The sequence below is a fragment of the Diadema setosum genome, chromosome 5 (assembly GCF_964275005.1).
Source record: "Diadema setosum chromosome 5, eeDiaSeto1, whole genome shotgun sequence".
Classification (NCBI taxonomy): domain Eukaryota; kingdom Metazoa; phylum Echinodermata; class Echinoidea; order Diadematoida; family Diadematidae; genus Diadema; species Diadema setosum.
Genome location: NC_092689.1, coordinates 13,329,564 through 13,342,529, shown reverse-complemented (window position 1 = coordinate 13,342,529; position 12,966 = coordinate 13,329,564). Strand labels below are relative to the sequence as shown.

The 12,966-nt window shown below is 36.7% G+C and overlaps 1 pseudogene; it reads left to right on the top strand.

The window, feature by feature from the left end:
* The window catches only part of LOC140228525 (uncharacterized), a 333,922-nt pseudogene that overhangs the window by 97,964 nt on the left and 222,992 nt on the right, over positions 1-12,966 (top strand).

Genomic DNA, 12,966 nt, shown 5'->3' with positions numbered 1-12,966 from the left:
ATACTTAATATGTTCAAATTAAGGAATCTTTTGAAATCGCCCTCTCTATGAAATATCAGGAGTTATAGAACTGATTTAATGAATATAACTAAGGACACTGATGACTGCAGTATCAAGCTTCTCCATGGCAGATTTAGGGTCGAGCCTCTTGGGAATTTATGATGCGTGTCCAAATTGGGGTCTAAATTGTTAAGTTTCATTTTCTTCTTAAAAATGCGTGGTAAAATTTTCACAAAAACTGGCGGATATTATCGCTAGGGTGATAGTGCACAAATGTGCCCCATTGCCCACCTCCTATAGCACAATGCCAATGGGGGGGGGGGGGTGGGGGTGGGCGGGAGAGTGGCAGACCAGCCACCCAAATTAAGACTTTTTACAAATCTTCATTCTCAAGCCTTGAATGGAAAGTTAGGTTATATAGTGCTATGAGTATTAAGTTAGATTGGTGACTGAATTTAAGTTTGTTCGTGGTAGATCGGGGGATCCACGAGAGAGGGTTTGGACTATATTAGGACAGATGTATTAATTAATATACATTTTTTTTTTTTTGTGGAAATGCCTGAAGTTCCACCAAACTTGGCAGGATTATCGCTATGTTGTTGTTGTGTTAAAAAAAGAAGAAATGGGAACCTATATTAAAAAAAGAATTGTCCAAAACAAAACTCAAATCAAATCACACTATATTAGATATTAAACAAATCAAACATTATTGACATTGTCCCCCCCCCCCCCCCATTATCGGTAGAGTGAAAGAATTTATGCCGACGGGTACTACAGTACTCTCCGCATAATCGGGTAGGCTCGGGCAGAGCGTTTCTTACCCGATAAAGCGGAGTACCCGAATAACAGAAGAACACGTCTCATTCAAAATTGACACACACAATGTGTATGTACATGCATTGTATACTGCACCAAACACCTACACTTTATGCTTAACACACGTACTAGCACGGCACATTATACATCCCTAACACTTGCCCAGTCACGAGAAATAATTTACACTCTTTTTTCGGACAAATATATCTTCAGAAAACTTTGTCATTTGACTATAGACTCTTCGCTATTAGCGAAGAGTCTATAGTCAAATGACAAAGTTTTCTGAAGATATATTTGTCCGAAAAAAAGAGTGTAAATTATTTCTCGTGACTGGGCAAGTGTTAGGGATGTATAAACACGCACGCGTTTTCCGAAATGAACACGGCTCTTTGCGTGCACTAGTCACGTAGAACGTCGGGTTACTTTCCGAGAAGTGACTGGGTAAAAGCAAAATTAAAGAGCTAGTGGATGGCCTGATTTTCGTTGCAAACTTCTAGTATTGTGAATGTTGTTGCGGAGCAAGGGAGGAGCGCAAGTGTGTTGAACTCCTGTCTGTCTATGCCATTGTGAGTGCCAGCTACATTTGTAATGTTCGTTTACGTGTGGGAAGTCGGTACTGGTACATTTGTTTTCATGTTTATTCACTCCCCCCCAAATGATCGGTCTTCTTTGCAAATTAAGCAGAGAATGCGATTAGCCGTGGAAAATTTGACATTCATTATTTCTTAAAATGTTATATCTGCGATAAAATGTGGGTAGAAAATAGAGTAGAAGAAAAATATTTACCCATTTATGGGGAGAGGCAACCCGATTGTCAGGTAATTTTGATATGCTTTCGAACTGATTTTGACATTACTATCACAGAATTAAACGGAATACCCGTTTAAGCGATACCCGATTACACGGAGAGTACTGTATTCCCCATTAAATTTTAAGGGCCCGGAGGGCACAATGCCACTGGAATGGGTGGGGGTGGGGGGGGGGGTGGGATTCAGCAAGATCCCCAAATCAATTTTCTTCTTTAGAACCAGAAGGAATAATATTAGTGAGTAAAATAAGTAAGTACATTGGTGACTGTAGAGTTTCAAGTTTGTCCATGGTAGATCTAGGGGTGTAAAAGGGAGGTGCATTTGTGGTTGGGGCCCGATTTTCACATGTCGGTCTTCTTGAGCGCATGCTTACCGTTTCATACGCAACAAACACACAGTTACAACACTGTGTTCACATAGTTACCTATGTGTAAAAATGTGTAAATATAGTGTGTTCAAAGTGTTGTCACAGTGTGAAATTACACACTACGTGGTTCACCTCATACAACTCATAATATTAGTCATACGTCTGCTCAGAATTCCAGACGCTCTTCGGAGCATCAGAGGTATAAATTTCTTGATCTGCACTACCTGATTTTTACTCTGATGTTAACCTTTATTTTTTTCTTTCGCTTTTTTTTTCTTTCCTTCGAGATCTTCACGGCTATGAAGCCCCTTTTCACGTATGACGAGACATAGCTTCATAGCTTACCTGAACGACCAATAACCAGAATAATCATGTTTTGACAGTAATTCTAACATTCTCTTCGTAGGCTGTCATTACGTTTACAATGATTCGTCAGGATTAATTGGTTATCAAACTCTTCTGGGCGTGGCGAAATAATCGCCATTTGCATTTGATGTCTGAGCGACTAATAAATGGAATGATTATCGAGTCATGCCATAAATGTATAACATTTCATTTGTTTGTTCATAAGGTTGTCATGACACATGTTAACAGTGACTTTTCGGGATTCATAGGTTACTAAACCCTCCGTGTTCTGATGACATCGCAAGTCTATCTTGCCTTTGTTGCGGGATATAGGCGCCAATAACATTCAGTCATTCTTTCGTTTTCGGTGAATTGTATAGTCCAAAATTTGAAGACGAGCCCCAGGCAGTTCGGTCCAAAAATGGCATGCAGCTCCTCGGCTAGAGAGGCAGAGATAAAATGTACCTATGCCATCAAAGCATGATGGTGCCTTACTCGATAACCGATAACATTTTAATAATCACGGACATTCACGGAAATGTAATTTCGGTTCGTATTTGACAAGGGATGGACAGAAACTCAAAACACACATATTACCATGTGGCCAGATCTTAGCTGATTACGACTCAGAACAATATCGCCAATAACGAGCAATGGGCTACGATCTTCATAAATAGCGAACGCACGTCCGTGACGAAAAATAATTGTTATTTTGCATAAAAGAATGTTACATCCCATGTACAGCCAGCAGACGTACAATATTTGCAGGATATGTACACTAGGTGTAACACCAAATTTTCGTTGGGACAACAAAGATATTTGCAGCAGCGATAGAGATAGAAGCATCACGGACGTTCGTCTGTTTAAGACTTTGATATTTCTAATGTTCTCTGTAATTCTATACGTGCTCATAGAGTTCTTAAAATTTTGTGGTACATACCAATGATATGTCCGATCCAGAACACAGTCAGACAATACATCCCACGTACGAGGAGACTGCAAACTACAAGGCACACTTTTATTAGTAGTCCTCGCCATTTTGAACAACTTTGATATTTGTCAGTTAACAAAGGCAAACAGAAAAACTGACCAGAAATGAATATCATTTATAAGTAGAAAATTGAGCAAAGAAAATGGGATTCTATCGGGATTTGAACCCGAGACCTCCGGATTGCTAGCCCGGTGCTCTACCAACTGAGCTAGAAAGCCCTAGTTCAGTGTCCGTCCCAGAAACCCTAAATTCTCAATGCTCGAATGGTCAGAAGCTATAGCAGTGTGTTTGTGTGTGATACACACGTACACACTTGAACCTGGCATAAACCTGAAGGATAATTCAACTTATGTTATTGCAATAAGAACAAACTCGAGGATAATAACAAAATGCCTCATTATCAAATTTCATTGTTCTCGTTTTCTCTTGTACACAAGATCGCATTACGTTTGGTTTATTTTGTGTTGTTATCCTGTTATCCTGTGCTGTTATCGTCACCAGCTGCTAGTATGTAAATCCCAGATATTGGTAACGACATGTCTTGGAATGTTCACCGCTCCCTGTAAAAGGCCAGCTATTGAATTCAAACGAATTTTAGTTTCAAGCTGCATTTAATTCCTTCTTATTCGACCAAATCTCTCTCAGTGCGACTGGTTGGGGGCTCGTCGAAGGGTGGAGGCGTTGCACAATGGTGCTTGGGGAACTGTGTGCGATGATCTCTGGGATATCGATGATGCCAACGTGGTCTGCAGAAGTCTTGGTTATTCAGCGGCCTCTGAAGCCTTCTCCAGCGCAGTGTTCGGCAAAGCATCTGGTCTGATCTTCCTTGACGACGTCGGGTGCACAGGAAACGAACAGTGCGTTTTTCTGCTGCTCCAACCTTGGGATAGGAGACCACAACTGCTTCCATTCCGAAGATGCAGGAGTGAGGTGTATCTGACGTAAGTGAGGGCTTGGGAAGTTCGCTTTGTTTATTACATCTTCAGTGGCGGATCGGGAGAGGTTCGCGCAAGGCGCCCCCTTTATTTTTTCATATTAAAAATAAAAGTAAGCAATGAAAGTGCATGGGCGCGTGTGGCCCCTGAACTTTTTTAAAGGAAACCATCTTTGTCAGCCGATTGTAGGGTCACCAAAAAATAATGGTTGAAAACTGTTTTTCTATTTAGCATGTCAGCCGATGAAACCCGGAAGTGGCACGAGAAACAACAAAAAAGTGCACGTGATTAAACCCAAAAGAGGTACCACAAATATATATATATATTTTTTTGCGCCCCTCTCCCTTTATGGAATCCCTGGATCCGCCCCTGCACCTTTGTTTCTTCACTTTCCTCTTGTCTTGTCCATCGTCCGATCTGAAATAAAGATTAAAATGTAACCTTTCACAGGAAAGTCTATAGAGCCCCCTTCCCCCATTCCAGTTGAAACAGTTTAATAATCACTCCCTGTGGTAAATTATATTAACAGTATACAGAACGCACACTGTCTTATTCGTTATCCATTAAATTTCGATTATCCGTTGTAATACATGCTTCGCTTGGGCGATAAAACCTCGTATCTACAAAATGTCAAATGTTCAGGAGAGCCAAAAAACATGGCGGCCAAAGCACTGTGGCGAATGGGATAGCCTTTCCTTTGACATGCCATGGTGGCTTCATTTTTGGAGTAAGACAGTTGGGATTTGGACAGGACATCACTAAACCCATTATTTGTCCATTAATCAACAAAAAAAAAAACACCTCATTTTCACCAAACTTGTAGATACAAGGTATTATCACCTCAGCGACGAATACTCACGTGCTGCTCTTTACTGACAATAATGACAAAAATGATTCACGTTGCGTGAAATACTTTCTCGTGTTTTCTGATTATCAATTTATGTGATTATTCAGACGTTACGTAATGCTTGTTCCTTATTTTTGTATCGCATTGTAGTTCTGACGAAGGCTTAAAGGGACAGCAGGTCTGATGAAAGTGACTTCTCTTTAGAGGAGATATCCACAGTGTGAAAACTGCTGCGAGTTCATATGAAATCATTTAGTTCTTTTCCAATATGATATACCATTTAGCTTCTTGATATAAAGTTAACTCGAACCTCTTTGTGCTTTCCGGATTAAAAAAAAAAAAAAATATATATATATATAAATAATGACATGGATTGATTCGTTTGACGCTCATTGATTCACTTTATGCTTACAATGCATCTACGATTATCACCTACCAATGAAGTTTTAGGCCACCCTTGAGCGTTTATGGCCATTAAAAGAACATTATACAATAAAGAGGTTGATTAAACATTTTGGCTATCTCTTTGCTCCTTCATATACAAATGCCACTATTTTGATTAACATCTGTCTAGAGACAAAAACTTTTGGTAAAAGCCATAAAAGAAGTATATTATATTTAATTAAATTTAACTTAATCAAGTTTAATTTAATTTCATTTAATTTAATTTAATATAATGTAATCTAATTTCCAACAACATGTTTTAAGAATATAACATTTGCAAATACATAGTTATACATGTACGAAATCAATGAGGCTCATTTCTCTATTCGGAAATTAAAGTGTAAGGAAATATCGTATAATGAGACTTAATTGTATGACAGAGAAGTTATAAGAAATGGAGGGGACTGCTGAAAAGCTTGGCTCATACTTTGCAGTCCCCTCATTAACAACATCTAATTACAGTATGTACCAAACTAACGAAACTGTGAAAAAAGTTCGGAAAAAAAGAAAGACAGAACAAAAAATCAGAGCAAAAAAAAAAAAAAAGAAAAGAAAAAAAGAAAAAGAACACATACGCACAATCGCATACACAAACATTTCATTTCAATTCATTTCTATTTCATTTCATTTCATTTTTATTTCATTTCCGGCCAAAACCGCATATAATATGACAATTTCATCTAAACAAATTATGTACAATGTAACTTTTACATACATATATGAAATGGCTCTCTCATCATGAATTACGATAATATAACCTATACGCTTTTAAATAAATGAGGATACGTTCATTGAATTGCGACAGCACCAGAGTGACAAACAACTTATGGATAATGCTTAAGTAGCATTAATCTGTTTGTGTATGATATTTTTTAAAATCAAATTATTCCATAACTTTCTTGCTTTCCTATGAGGTGATGATTACAACGTATCATAATAAAATTCATCGGCATCGCAAAACGCATTTGTGTGTTTGTGTGTTCAGTGTGATCCCTTTGGCATCCTTCTTCTTGTGTCATCCGGCTCCATTTTTCATTTGCCACCGACAAGTCATGTCAGAGTGTGATAACTTTTCTGACACTTCTGATTTTGCTGCCCTCTACGACCGCAGTGACTTTGGAATAGCTTGACGCCGGTGTCACAGTCGATCCGTTCCGGGTTCCGGGGGAACCGATATACTGGCCGAATCCAGTCGATTAGTTCCGCGGAACGAATATACAGCACAATAGGCAGTACAAAATAATATCTGTTTATTATAGATGCCTATACCAAACCTAAAATATCTAAGCAAGCTATTTCTTCATTTTTTAAAATGATATTAAGGACAAGCCTAATTTTACATTCTGATATTTTCCCTTTAAATGAATCATAATATAGCCTCGTACAAGTGGCGCGAAGAAATGAATTATTGTAGGGCCTACAATGTATCAGCTAAATAGCATGCACAAAACGTACGAGTCGATCATCTGGAGCCGTTGCACAGACAGTGTGGTGCGATTAGCCTTTATTTATAGACAAAACTTCAAAGAATAGTTCAACGAAAGAGCATGATAATACTATTTTTATAGGTCCTACATTTAAAAGAGACTGCTTGAAGTGGAAAGGAAGAGAGAGGGAGGTTGTGCTGCTAGGGTACAGCGTGGATAAACATTTTTTTTTTCTTCTTTTTATTCAGTGAGCTTTGTACTGATAAGAAAATGATTGTTCAGCTGTACTTCAAAACAAAAAAGAATGTTGGTCTAATAGTCTGCAAACAAATTGTTAATGTGTATGCAGGGGACTAAAATGGAGCTATGCATGTGGATTTCATTTCATTTATTTATTTTATTCGCATTTTTCTTTCAACAAAATGTAAGATGGAGAAATAGGGAGTTTATACCTTAGAACAGAACTAACCTCATGTAATTTATAAGTGTCTCTTGACTGACCAAGTTAAGAATTTATCTCCATTTCCTGCCCCAATTATACGTCTTAATATACGACCAGTCCAATCCAAAACCCTATGTACACTTCCCAGCTTTATAGTCTCATGTCCTTTTATTAACAAGACCATCAAACCTCCAATGAAACTTCCATTGAGAACCCAACCATCTTTGTTATTACTTTGGTTAATCTCTACTCAATAGTTAATCCTTCCCTTTGTCCTCAATCAAGTTTAAGTAAATTCAGACTAACTGTGTTTACAATTCCCACCACCAGTTCCTTACACAGTACTGTTCAATGAACCTATAATCCCCACATCATAGACCCTCTCCTACTAATCTCTTAACTTCTATCCATGTCCCTATCTTATGCTTCTGGAGTTGAGAGATCAATCTTACTCCGTCCCCGACTCTGTTCGGTCATGGGCCAAGAAGGAGTGGAACAGTATTCTTCACATGTACTACCAGCACTCTTACAAAAACATAACATAAAGTAAATCAAAAATGCAATCATAAGCAAATATACATTACAAAGTATGACATTCAGTGGTAATTAACAAACTAATAAAGATATGCACACATACTGGAATTACAAAGTTTTGTTTGCAGGGTAAAAATGAGAACTAAGAGGGTCCACTAAAAAGCATTGCTTGTAGATTTTCGACCACTCTAAAATATCTTCAAAAATACTTATTATAATTACAAGTACGTAATGCATAATGCAAAAAAGAAAAGACAAAATGAAACAAACAACAGAGACACAACAACATGACATGACTAAACTGAGGGGAATATACGAATGAAAGGATTAGAGCAAAAACAAAATCAAAGGAAGAAGGAGAGAAAGAGAGAGAGAGAGAGAGAGAGAATGCCTACACGCTGAACAGAATAAACGGAAGAGGAGATTTATTGATTGATTACTTAAATTGTCCACTCTGGAAATTCTTTATACATTGGATATCGCAACAAAATAAACATTCAATACATCACAGGTACACCACAATCAGACATGTCATAGCGTACAAAATGAAACTCACTCACATTAACATACAGTAACGTATGCACCATAATAACATAATACATTAACCCGACATTTACAACTACATGTATACAAAAATACTAATATACAGCTGTATATCACTTTCATATAATTATTCCACTCATAAATATATTTGATGATATCCTTTCATACATCATCATTATACACCAAACAATTATATCACCACATATCCCAATATATTTGTATAATTCCCTCCAAAAAATTCCAATATATTATATTATCATTACCATGGCACCGCCTTATCAAAATAACACCAAATGTGTCTTACATGTACACCTTTATATCATTACATATTCCAAATTTAAAATTACATAACTTAAATACTGTGGGAATAATTCACTCCACAAAAAAAAAAAAATACAATTACCATAACACACACACACGAGAAACATATATCCTACTGCTACACCTCACTTTCATCATCACCAAATTTGAACTCAATTACCTCAACTTATAAAGATAATCACTCAATATCACCATATACCCCAGATTTCATCAGAATTAATTCAGAGCTGTAGAAAAGTTCGCGACGTAAACTTTGCGACCGACCGACCGCCCGACCAACCACATACAATTCCTGTATACCTTCTTATACTCTTGGATATGCGGGAGTATGATAAGAATAATAATAATAATAAATACACCAAAAACAAATCATAACAACTTACCGGTGTCTAATTACTCTGGCATTATACGTGTGAATGGAATCCGGGACAAAAGCACTTCTAAAACGGGTACGCTTTGTGCGAGGAGGACAGAGTCTGATACCTGATCTGTTCAGGCAATAGTAACCGTACATACGGTGTGTTAAATCGGTCATTATCTTGTTTACTTTGACCATCATTCTTTCCACGTGTAAATCCTGTACCACTGGCAATTCCAACCCAATGATCTTTTGCCACTTTCGTGGTCTATCGATTCTAGCCTTGTCCTTTTGTGTAAGATTGCCATAAAAACAAATCAAGTTATACATGACAATAGATTGGATAAAGGAATTGTAGAAAAGAACCATCAGTGTTCTATCCAGCCTCAGTTTGCTCAATATTATTGCCTGATGATTGAGGATGTATTTCGGACAGCAGCTGGTGACTGCATGCAGCTGTGGAAAAATTATGGAAATGAAATGCCTGATTTCATTACTTTATAATGTGATTTTTTCATTGCGTTAGGGTGTTACTGATGATGAGAGTCTTTATTTGCTGTAACCTATATAGATAATGAAAAATAGAAATCTCAGCCAGAATTTAACAAAAAAAAAAAATAACGCTTGAAGAGTATAATGATGGAGATATGTTTTTTCAGAACTTAAGGAATTTCAAAATTTAGAGCCGGTGTATATAAATGTATTCTGAGCTAAAGGTTCTCAAAAGGGGTAGATGAAACTCAGACCGCCTAGTAGGATAATCATGAAACCATTGATTTCGTGGAAACATTGAATTAAAACTACTGGGGAGAACATTTGTGTTGTAGATGAACTTGAATTGACCCAGTTGAAAAAGAAACAAATCTTTAATTTTTTTAAATCTTATATTTTTGATGAACAATGAATCTGAGTGCCGAAACCCCACAGATAATACGAAGTAGGGCCTACTTTTTTTTGCAATAATAATCTATCTAATAAAATTTGATGGGCGCTGCCCCATGCTAAAATTTCGTATTTGAGATAAGGTAATATCACAGAAAATACAATGTTAACAAAGAAGACGTTGGAATGTGATACCAATATTACGCGTAATAATTTTACTTATTTTAATAACATGAGGCCTCCATGAAAGTTTTTCATCTACTGTGATACCAAGAAATTTTACATAGGATACATGATCTAATCGAGTATCATCAAAATAATATCTGTGCTTAATATTTATAAGGATTTACTAAAAAGTGTATACTTAATTTTCTGAAGGTTTTATGAAGATCTTATCCACTGAGTTACTTTTTTCTCAAATCAGAGTTGACGGTGTCTGTATACGAGAGTAACTGGGTTTTGATGAGAAAAGAAAACATTTGAATCATCATCAAAATGCATAAATGAGAATATGTCAGATGATTTGCAGAAGTCATTGATATAAACTATAAAAAGTAAAGGACCTAATTTATATTACCCTGAGGGACGCCACATTTAATAATTGAAACTTGAGTTATTCTCGTTCAGAGAATATTGTTTTTCGGTTCTCCTGAACCACTCCAAGGCCTTCTCCCGTATGCCATAATGAGACAATATGGATTAAAATTTCTTTATTTAAAGCTGTTGATTTAAAGCCATTATAACTCGAGATGAATAACATTTTCCTTTGTTTACTTTTCTCATTTTTCTCCTTCGCACTCTAAATCTCTTCTTTATTTTTTATTTTTAATTCTATTTTTTTCTCTCTCTCTATTAGCCTACCGCTTTACCCTTTTTACTTTTTATTTATAAAGATTCCATTTTTCCGGTACATTAAGCCATATTTCTGTTTGTTTCCTGTCAAATTCATGTTACATGTAGTTTACTATAGCTGTTTTTCATTTTCTTATCTCTTTTAATTTCTGTCTATCCCATCGCCACTATTGGCTTCACACCTTTTACATGTGCATGTACTATGTATTTCCATTAAAAATGTATGTACATGTATAAATGAAACTTAATGTTTACGAAGAGAAAATGTAACTTTTTTTTTGAACACCAGATTTCGGACATAGGTGCACTGTTTGGATATTCAAGTTAGTTATCACTTGGAGTCAAAAATTTACGTGAGTTCGTGATACCCCATATTTTGCATGCACTCTAATTTCTTTCAAGGGGAGGGCTACTAACTGATCAATGGGAATCAGTGGGGATGCTCGGGGATGATTGTTCCAATTCTAGTGGGATTCATTAAAGAGTTCATTAATATATCTATTGTTGTATGAAAATTATTTGCTTCAGAACGGTCTCATATTCAAGTAATGTGCTGTTTAATTCCCCGTCACTGTACAGGCATGCTAACCCGGAAACATTAAACTGCTCATTACTTGAATATGAGACCATTATGAAGCAAATAATTTTCACAGAACAGAAAATGTACTCTTAAATGAATTCCCCAAGGATTGGAACAATCATCCCCCAGCATTCCCACTGATTCCCAATGATCTGTTACTAGCCATCCCCTTTTAACAGAAGATCTTTTTTGGGGGCCGCAGTCCCTATCATGAGAAGGGAAGGCTTTCAAGATTTTTTACTATAAGATATTGTTCAGAACAAACAAAATAATGAGAAACCTGCAATACTAAAGAGATTTCAATTCTTGTAGGAATTCAGAGTTCATTTTACACAAATTAGCTTCAAATTGCTGAGATATATGTAGCTACAGTGCGTATAGAAAAAGTAAAAAGATTTAATTTCGAATTTGTGAAGATGGTATTTAGTAGTAGCAACATCATAAAGGCATACATCTCCTCTTTCCAATTACATCTTATTTATTCTTACACGGTCATGGATGGCTGAGTAATCATTCTTTTTGGACAATGGGTCAAATTGGACTTGGGACCAAGTTTCAGTTAGTGAGACCAGCATAAATCCTTTTCGATTCACTTTTTTTTTTGAATGTTCAGACTGGTGAGACATAGGGCCCTTCTTCTTTGAAAACAACCACAACGAAAATGGATGCTTACAAATTTTAAATGAATATGTGATTCCTGAATTAATGGAAAATTTTCCTGTGCAACAAAGGGGTGTGTTCAGACGCCTATGGTGGGCATAGGATGGCGCACCAGCCCATCCACTAGTTGCAGTAAGAAACAGATTGGCTGAGTTATTTGGAAATCGGGTGATTGCCTTGTATCATGATGTGGATTGGCCACCAGAATCTCTGGATCTGACTTCTTGCGATTTTTTTTTTCTTTGGGGTTATCTCAAGAGCAAAGTGTTCATTACCCCTCAACCTGACATTGCAAATCTGAGACAAAGAATCACTGATGAATTTGAAGCTCTACGCCATCAAGCCCCAATGATACGTAGGGCTGTGCGTGAGATGGAGAAAAGAGCTAATCTCTGTGTGGGAAGGAATGGTGGCCATGTTGAGGGGCATGGGATGTAATGTTAAAAAGAGATATCCGAAAAAAAAACCAATGGTAAGTTGTGATTATTAATTTCATTATTCCATTTGTTAAGTTAATTTCTGATAAGGTGCATTGATTCTTGCATTGTCTAAACTTGGTCCCAAGTCCAATTTACCCATTGTTTAAAAAGAATGATTACTTAGCCACCCATGACCGTGTATGCATAAATATCATTTTGAAGAGGAGATATATGGTTTTAAGATGTTGCTACTCACTTTGGTGTAAAGTTAACAAAATCTTCACAAATTTGAAATCAAATCTTGTTGATAATTAAAGGATGGACTCACCTTATCTGCCCACTACACATGTATTTTTTTTTTCAGTCCAAACCGATTTGGTATAATGTACTTTCA